The 9,132-nt window shown below is 39.4% G+C and overlaps 1 pseudogene; it reads right to left on the minus strand.

The window, feature by feature from the left end:
• LOC149259697 (uncharacterized) overlaps positions 1–8,233 on the minus strand; it is a 68,955-nt pseudogene extending 60,722 nt beyond the window's left edge.
• Positions 8,234–9,132: the final 899 nt, after the last annotated feature.

The following is a 9,132-nucleotide window of genomic DNA, read 5'->3' on the forward strand; positions in this document are numbered from 1 at the left end:
GATGGCATAAGAGAAGTTATTCTCCTTATCTACACCAGTATAAAATAACTCACCCCAATTTATACCCTATAGTGATATGAATTGGATCATTATATTGTTTTTCATCCATCTCGATGCATTCAGAGTGGAAAAAGTGGAGTAACCAACTCACATGACCATTTTTACTAGCAGGACCCAGGTTGGAAAAATGGGGTTTGAAACATTGCGGGAGCATTTTGAGGCAACAAACGATGTTTTTTTCGGGGTAAACTTTGTTGCTTTAGCACAACACCTTTTCATGCTATTCTACACACAGATATATTTCTAATGGTGAAAGAAGTGCGTCAATCAAAGTCTGTATGCAAAAGTTATGCCACTTAGAAGTTGACCTCCTGTTTTCACACCTATAGTTTGGGAGGATGTCGCATCAACCCCCATTATTCATGGAAAAGGGGCTAGCCACGTGTTTTTGATGTAAAAGACTCTAGAAGAGTCTATATTGTAACTCTAGTTAAGAGTTGATGTGGTCAAACTTAACCACTAGTAGGCTATCAGGTTGTGTTATAACCGAGCCACTAGGAGGAAGAGACATTCCATTCTTTCGAGAGCATTTTATTCCATAGTTGGGAAAAGATAGCCATGAGAGATAGGAGATAGAGATGATCTATGCACTGTAGTATCCCACAGACCACATGCATTATTTCTTTGTACCTGCAACCTTATTTTCCAGAGAGAGAAAGAGAGCGAAGCGATCTCACCTTCCAACTCGGTTTTCTCCCGAAAGGGTTTCCGAGAGCATATCTTATGTCTTGTGTGTGTGTGAGCTTATTTTGCCGTTCTCTACTTTTCTGCATAATTTCCATTTGCATGCATGTACTAATTACAGTTAAATTTACAGATCTATAAGTTTATTAAAACTATAATAGTGTAAAAATCCAACATTTTAATAAATTATTATCGGAATTGCTATAACGAACTATCTAGTGGAATATCCACGACAGTTCACAGATCATATAGCCTTGAAAACACCTTCACCCTTGCAAAGAAGGGGAATATATGACAATTTAATCCACGCAGGGGCAGAGGAAATTTCCATCACAGGGTTGAAATCTAGAGACTAGTGGGTGATAAACATTCCCATAGTGTCCATGAAAAAATGTCAATATTTGTAGATTTAATCTCTATCCTCCTTGTTAAAAAAAAAAGTATAAAACTACTTCCATGATAGAAAATACCACCAAGCTCGTGATTTACCCAATTAATAGAGACCCATTCTATAACATAATTATAGTTAGGGCAAGGGCCAATATACTTACCAATTAATCCTCTGTCCTTCAATGTAGTCACATTATTCTTCGAAGAGGAGAAAATTCCCAAATCAAGAGAGAGAATTGATTCTCCTTTTCAATAAATCTACTTTGGAGACCCATTGAACAAGCAATGGTCTTAGTCACTCAAGATTTAGAGAAACACCACTAGATCGTAGTATGATAACATGAAAGACCCCAATGAGTTGGGAACACATGGAACAAGAAAATAATTACTGAGCTAATAGTAAATTGAGCCAACTGCAAATCAAGACAAACCCTAATTTAATGGAAAATAATCCAAAGCTATCATGAAAATTGAAAAAATCCGCACCCAACCACAAATGAAACCCTAATCTACAATGAAAATGATCAACATAAAGGGGATGAACAACAACCATTATAAAATCTTAGCTACTCACTCCCATGTCTTCAGTTCCATTACTTCCCTAAGATAGTTAACATATTTATAAGAGAAAAAAGTATGCTTAAATTTTATGTGAATCTAATTAAATTCTCTTTGTTAAGTGGCTCACTTTACTATATATATATATATATATATATAGAGTAAGTCAGACATCTTTGTATTGTAGAAAATGTACAAAGATTACATGCTTTGAGGGATTTGGCTAGCCATATATAGGATTGCGCCATAAGCAATAGGCTAGTTGTCACAAAACTTTCTTATATATATATATATATATATATATATATATATATATATATATATTAAGTTAGACATCTTTGCATTGTAGAAAATGTACAAATATTACATGCTTAGAGGGATTTGGCTAGCCATATACAAGATTGCGCCATAAGCAAAATAGGCTAGTTGTCACAAAACTATGGCAGGCAGGACCATCTGCCATTATGAGGGAAATCAGATGACCACTTGTATAGTTTATATCATAAAAAAAACAATAGAAGGGAAAAAGCCTCAAAATGATGTTAGTCGCAATGGAAGCCTAAGCAATGCCAAGTGCTACTTCCTGGGGTTATCCTTGCGATGCTTGAGCTAAGGAGGATCTTCCCATTCCATTGGCATTGTTCTGTAGTAGTCCTCATCATCAGGTGGAGGGTGCTCAGTTGGTGGAGGTTTCCCAACTGGCAGACGATGCATTACAGGCAACAAATGCCTCACTAATGGTTGGTGCATTGTAGGCGGAGGATGGGTGATGCTGCTTGGGACACTTGTATGAGCTTCCTTACTACCAGATGTTCTAGGATCCGCAAGAATGTTCTCCATGGTACTGCATTGTTGCCGAGCCCTGGATGAGTATTGGCCCTAAGTGTGACACTTACACTGCCTATAGGGCTTGGTATCTTGTGAGGTAGAATCCATAGGGCTCTGTGAAGAGGAGTTGTTTTCAGACAAGGAAGTATGCTAGAGTTGAAGCCCCAAAGCACCAATGATGGCTCGCAGCCTAGCCTAGGCACGTTGAATGTGAAAAGTATAGGTCCCAAACACGTCCCTCTAACACCATAATAACATCTTATTGGTTTATGAGGTGGCAACCTTGTAGATTGCGGAGAGACCACTTGTTATCGACAGTGATGCCCATCTCTTAGGCCTCCAAGTCTGTAATTAGGCATTGATAGCAATGGGGGATGTAATCATCAAATTGTTCAGTGCCCTAGATGTGCCAAGGAGGGAGAGGCGGCCTGCCTCTGCCGTTGCTTCGCTAATGAGGTCTGACACACTCCCTCAGTATAACGACTATGAAGGGATGTTGTAACAATGTTTCTACCTTCTGTTGCCCATGGTTTTAGAATTCTTAACATTCTCTACAGGCAAGCCATTACTGCCATTAGGTGGAGGTGTGTACCAGAACTTGATGGGCCATAAATGCTGAGTTGAGAGGAGCTTGCCACCATCACGATCTCTCAAATTATGTACATACAAAGGGGCATGCCCGAGGCATTATCGTTCCCTCATAGTGAATGCTCTGGACGCATTAATCACGAGGGCGATTAATGTATCCCTCTACTGTATAGAAACATTGATTCAAACTTTAATAAATAAAATTTAACTAATATATAAAAATCTAAAAAAAATAATTAATCCTTTATCAAAATAATAAATAAAATATTGCAAAATAATAAATAAAATAACCATATCAATGGATTAGAACCGACATTATGTGTATTTAACCATTAAGTTACATTACAAAACAAGGGCCATGTGATGGCAATATCATTGCTCTTGTTTTTTTGCACATTGTCACCATGTCACTTTTGTTTATTGTGCAAGAATGACATAAGCTTATGTGTGAATATAATATTCTTAAGAAATTTAAAAAAAATTCAAAATTATTTACAAGAATGAATAATAATGGGGTAGCAAGCTAAGTGGGCTTGATTGTGGGGAAAACTCCACAGTTAAGCGCGCTTGAGCCAGAGGAGTTCTGGGATGGGTGACCTCCTGGGAAGTCCTGGTTACCGGGTGCAAGCCCCGGAAGTGATGATTGATGCTATGTGATTCGTTCTCCACATTTCACTAGTTTCAATCCCACTTCTTCACCCCTGTGAGCATCACCCGATGCAATGAGTGCTAAGTGAACTATTCAAAAAATCATGAGAAATTAGTCAGTTACGACTACCTCTCATGGAAATGGTCATACGTTTGAATGACTTACTTAACGCAGTTGAATCCCAAAAATGATATCTAATATAATGCACTGCGTAAATCCCCCATACTTAAATTCAAAAAGAGTCAAGGGATCTCTACTTGAATGGTTCATGAGGCACAATACTTGCTAAGGTTTTGCAAATGGGGTAGCAAGCTAAGTGGGCTTGATTGTGGGGAAAACTCCACAGTTAAGCGCGCTTGAGCCAGAGGAGTTCTGGGATGGGTGACCTCCTGGGAAGTCCTGGTTACCGGGTGCAAGCCCCGGAAGTGATGATTGATGCTATGTGATTCGTTCTCCACATTTCACTAGTTTCAATCCCACTTCTTCACCCCTGTGAGCATCACCCGATGCAATGAGTGCTAAGTGAACTATTCAAAAAATCATGAGAAATTAGTCAGTTACGACTACCTCTCATGGAAATGGTCATACGTTTGAATGACTTACTTAACGCAGTTGAATCCCAAAAATGATATCTAATAAGAATGAATAATGTTTTTTATTTTTTGATATAGAATTGATATGTAATACATATATATTAAAAATAAATATAAATTTATATAAATTTTGTATTTATTATAAATATTTAAAGATTTAATTTTTGGTGTGTTGTTTCTAGAAAACTTAAGAATATAATTAGGGTATTCGTCATATCTTTCCACATGACTTTCATAGATAAACAAATCAGAATTCTTTGTAGGCTCAGTGAGAAAGATGAGCCTCACACAAAAACGTGTTGCTTAATCTTCTTGATATGAACAATAAAAACAATTATACAAATCATTCGCATTATTGTATAAATTTTACCAATACAACTATAAGACCATGTCTATATGACCATACATCATGTTCATAGGATTGTAATTCTTTATAGGGTGAGTTAGAAAGATAGTCTTCACACAAAAACGTGTAGCTCAATCTTCTTGATATAAACTATAAAAACAACTATATAAACCATGTACATTATTATATAAAATTGCAAAAACAACTATAAGAACATATCTATATAACTATACATCATGTTCATATGATGATTGTGATTCGCATTAACATTATTGTTATCGTATGAGGGTGACTGGCATTAACATTTCTGGAACCAATGGCAATGAGAAGCGGAGGCATACAACCGAAACCACAACAATATTTTTTTATTTGTAAAATCTTCAAACTAGTACATCACCCAAATGAACCTGTGTGTTGCGGAATTGAGCATGGATTTATCGTTTTTCCCATGGCGTTGGGAAACTCCATAGCGAAGTTGTGGATGGTGGATGAAGAATGCAGATGATAAAATGATGCCGAGCAAAATGGGGGCTTTGACGAGCATTACGGCAACACAAAAATCGAAACTGGTTTACAAGTACTTTCAAAGCTTTTATTTATTAGTCCGTGCACTGCTGACGCGATACATTGGGATTTGACTCCCTGGTGGTGGCGGCGGCGGAGTCACCACCGGCAAAACCCCAAGCACCATAAGTTAACTATGTAAAACATGAAATTCTTAAAAAAAAATTTCAGTACGGTCAGAGAACCCACATCATGTGTATTTAACCATTAAGCTCATAAATTATATCGTATCCAATGCCTCGCTGAGATTTGAATGAAAACTGAGTTGATATCCCAATGTCTCCCTCAGTTTTAAAGAAATTTAATGAAAACAGGGTGGGTATCCCAATGCCTCCCTCGGCTTTAATGAAATCTTGGTACGTGGCTGGTTTTACAAAGCTTCTAGCCTTCGCCACTTTATAGAATCTGTCATTGATGGCGCCTGCGCAAAAGGCTCTCTGGAATGCAAAGGCAGGCTTGGAGTTCATACAGAGGATTCTTGCGAGCAGCGCGATACACAGATTTTCCCGAGCGATGCAGTGTAGAGCAAATTGTATCGGCAGAGTTCAGAAAAAATGGAAAGTCCGTAGATAAAAAGGATGTCACCTACATCGAGTATTTGGTCTGTAGAGGCAACAAGCATTTTGAGCTCTTGAAGACCGCCTCTGTAGTTTTATCAGTTATCGAGGTCAGATGATTTTTGTTTTATATTTTCTCAGTGATTGCATTTGATTTGCTGTAAACTTCAGCTGGTCTAGGGTTTCCAGGGTTTTGTATTTGGGGTTTCTCAGAGAAAGTTGTATTGGTATGGCGGTTCCGAGGGGCAAATCGGGGTTCGCCCTAAAATCCGATTCTGCATGAAGGATCTAAACCTAACCTTAACCTCAGGCTTTTATTTATGCATATATGTTCTAAACCTTACTTTTAGGCCATGATGGTTGTCAATAACCCTAAACCATAACTTTAGGCCATGATGGTTGTCAATAACCCCAAATCGTTATTTTAGGCCACGATGTATATCAAATTTCGTTCATTTTAAGCAAGATTGAACGTGAAGCTCATTGACCCTAAACCTGCCGAAGTTAATAAAATGCCCTAGAGGCGATTTGAATTTTTATTATCTTCTGAAGTGGGCAATGCCCGGGACATCTTTGAAGGCTCGTTTATCCTTTTAAATATGCAAAGGATAACTACAAAACTACAAAATATTTATTTAGCACGGTTCTTTTATTTTGTTCCAATGAATTATTTTTGTAATTGGTTATCTTGTTTGGCTTTTGTTGAAAATGAAAATTTAGGTGTACAGAACCACAAATATTTTAAATTTGAGAGGGTTTTGGTTTTTGTCAATCAGTGATAAAGGAAATTGAAAATGATAGTGTTCATGAATTTATCCCTCTGATACTCATGCACGGCACTGACTCCATAATACACATGGAATATATTTTTCTCCTATCTTTATTTTTATTACCGCAATGGAAATGCTGATCTGCGATTGTTGCATTATATACACTTCATTTATTTATCATTTAAATATCAAGCATGTTATCTTCAGAAGAGGCATTTAGTTCAAGTGTTGGACACCTAATCCTAAAGGGTTAGTGTGGAAGCCGAAAACACTAAGCAGTCCAAGAGACCTTGGGATCTGAAACCCAAGAGTCATATGTTGTACTATAAATGTATATCTGATGTTAATAAAAAAATGAACTCACATGATTTATCTTTCCTATTCTTTGCTGTCCATGTGTGTTTAACATGGTATCAGAGCCACTTGTTTTTCTGTGGCCTGTTATGTGCACGTCAGTCCTGCACCTCTGTCCATAATTCAGTGTCTGAGCTGCTCATACCTAAGCGCTGCCTCTGTCATGCGTTTCATTCTCTGCCCTGACACTGCGCCCTCTGCCCTGCTGAATGTGCTATACACCTGAGCGTTGATGCGTTTTTTACCTGAGCGTTGATGAATGCATAGAAGCGTTGTTACTGGTGCGTTTTTTACTGCCTCTCTACGCATGAATACTGGTGCCTGACATGGTGACAGTGAATGGTATTAAACGCTGCCCTCTCTCACGCTGCTGACCTGATTCGAAACGCTGCTCCTCTCTGCCATATGGTATTTTTAATCATTGTCTGCACTCTGCGCTCACTGAGCTAAACATAATTGCCTGACTGCATTCTGGAAACGCTCTCTCTCTGACTCTGTCGTTCTGTCGCTGCCTCTGTCCTGACATAATCTGCTCTCTGGAATTTCACCAAGAAGCAGGCGAACAATTTCAGCCCTGAAACTGAGCAATTCATTGCTTGAAGGAGACCGTTGGTTGTCTGGGCGACATTCTGAGTCAATGGGTATTGCCTGGACCGATTTTACCTTGCCTAATGCAAATACCATTGTTGCCTGAGTCGATTTGTCTCACCTGTGCGTCGTACGTCCTCGCTCTGGTCGATGTTGTCTCGGACCTTAATAGTCCAGTTCCCTTGATAGGGATTGTGAGAAACTAAAGGATAAACTCTGCGTGACATTCCCAATCGTGCAGAAGGTGCAGCATTCCCATGTTGCTCATGCACAATCTGAGCGGCAGACTTTGAAACGGTTCCATCTGTCTTGGCTTTTACTTCAGGTTTCATGCGCACCTCATTTCCTTCTTGTTTCACTTTCAGTTCACCAATTTCAGCATCAAGTGCAGGTGAAACAACTTCACACTTTATGACTATTAATACCCACTGTGGCTGATTCTGAATGGTGTTGCAAGTGTAATCAATAATACGAATAAGCCCTAGATTTTGTAGCTTCCCAGAGTTTACTTCGCTAGCCATACTCATTGGGAGCATTGCCTTGAGCCTCGTCTTTCCATCGTTGGCAATAAATGTGAATCTAGTGTTGCTGCTCCCTACGGGCTTGAGATCCACGACCTGCACAACTATATCAGATAGCTCAGAGGGTGAAGGATTTGCGATCACAGCATCCAGGGATCCCGGGGTAACCATTTCCTTCGCCATAGTGCTTTGTTTCTTACAATCTGGCACAAAATGGAGCAGGAACAGTGACCGATCGGCAACAGTGCTACAACAAAATGAACACCATCACCAACATCAACATATAGGTACTCATTTGAAGAACGAAGAGCAGGTTTTGGAACGCGTTGAAGCTTTGATGCGGCGCGAAGCATGGTGGCGATATACCTTCTTCACGTTTTTTGAAAAGGCCGAAGTTCGATTGAGCTGCCAGAATCCTTAGTTGGCTAAGCCCGTGGCGGAATTGTGTTGAGTATGACATTGCATGGCCACGATCCACCCATCGTTGCACCTGTAGATGTTCTGAGCACGACTACATCAGCTCCCCTTTAGCAGTCGAACCAGTCGAGGAGGCATCCTGTTACAGCGAAATTTTGATACGTATCACCATTGGCTCGATTGACCATAACGCAAAGGAAACTGAACAGGAGTGGCGTTATCGGTTGTAACTGAACGCTCAGGTGGAAGTTTCGATCAGCAAGGAGGACGAGCTAGACCGAGTCGGCACTCTGTAGGACTGACCCGTGCGATGCAGCGATTGGATTTTTGGGTGCTGATTGGACGTGTGGGAACCTAGTCACGACTTCCAAGATGTTTATAGGTCTGTAAAGGTGATGAGTTAAATTTGGGATTGATTTTATTTAGGTGGTGGCTATGTTCTTTTTCTCAGCAGTTGAACCTTAATTGACAATTGTAATAATTAATTGTTCAGTTGAAGAGCCGAGAGTGATATGTGAATCCCTTTTACCATTGCTAAGGGTTTACTATCAAAATATTAGAAGATCATTATGTAGCTATTGTGTGTGGCTGCTAAAGTTTATAGATTTGCTGACAGTGGCTTTGCATAAGCGAAGCAGGTTTGGTATTGCATGTACATCTCTAGC

This window comes from Pinus tabuliformis, chromosome 6 (assembly GCF_031772625.1).
Source record: "Pinus tabuliformis cultivar Carrire ecotype Pingquan chromosome 6, CPIR1, whole genome shotgun sequence".
Classification (NCBI taxonomy): Eukaryota; Viridiplantae; Streptophyta; class Pinopsida; order Pinales; family Pinaceae; genus Pinus; species Pinus tabuliformis.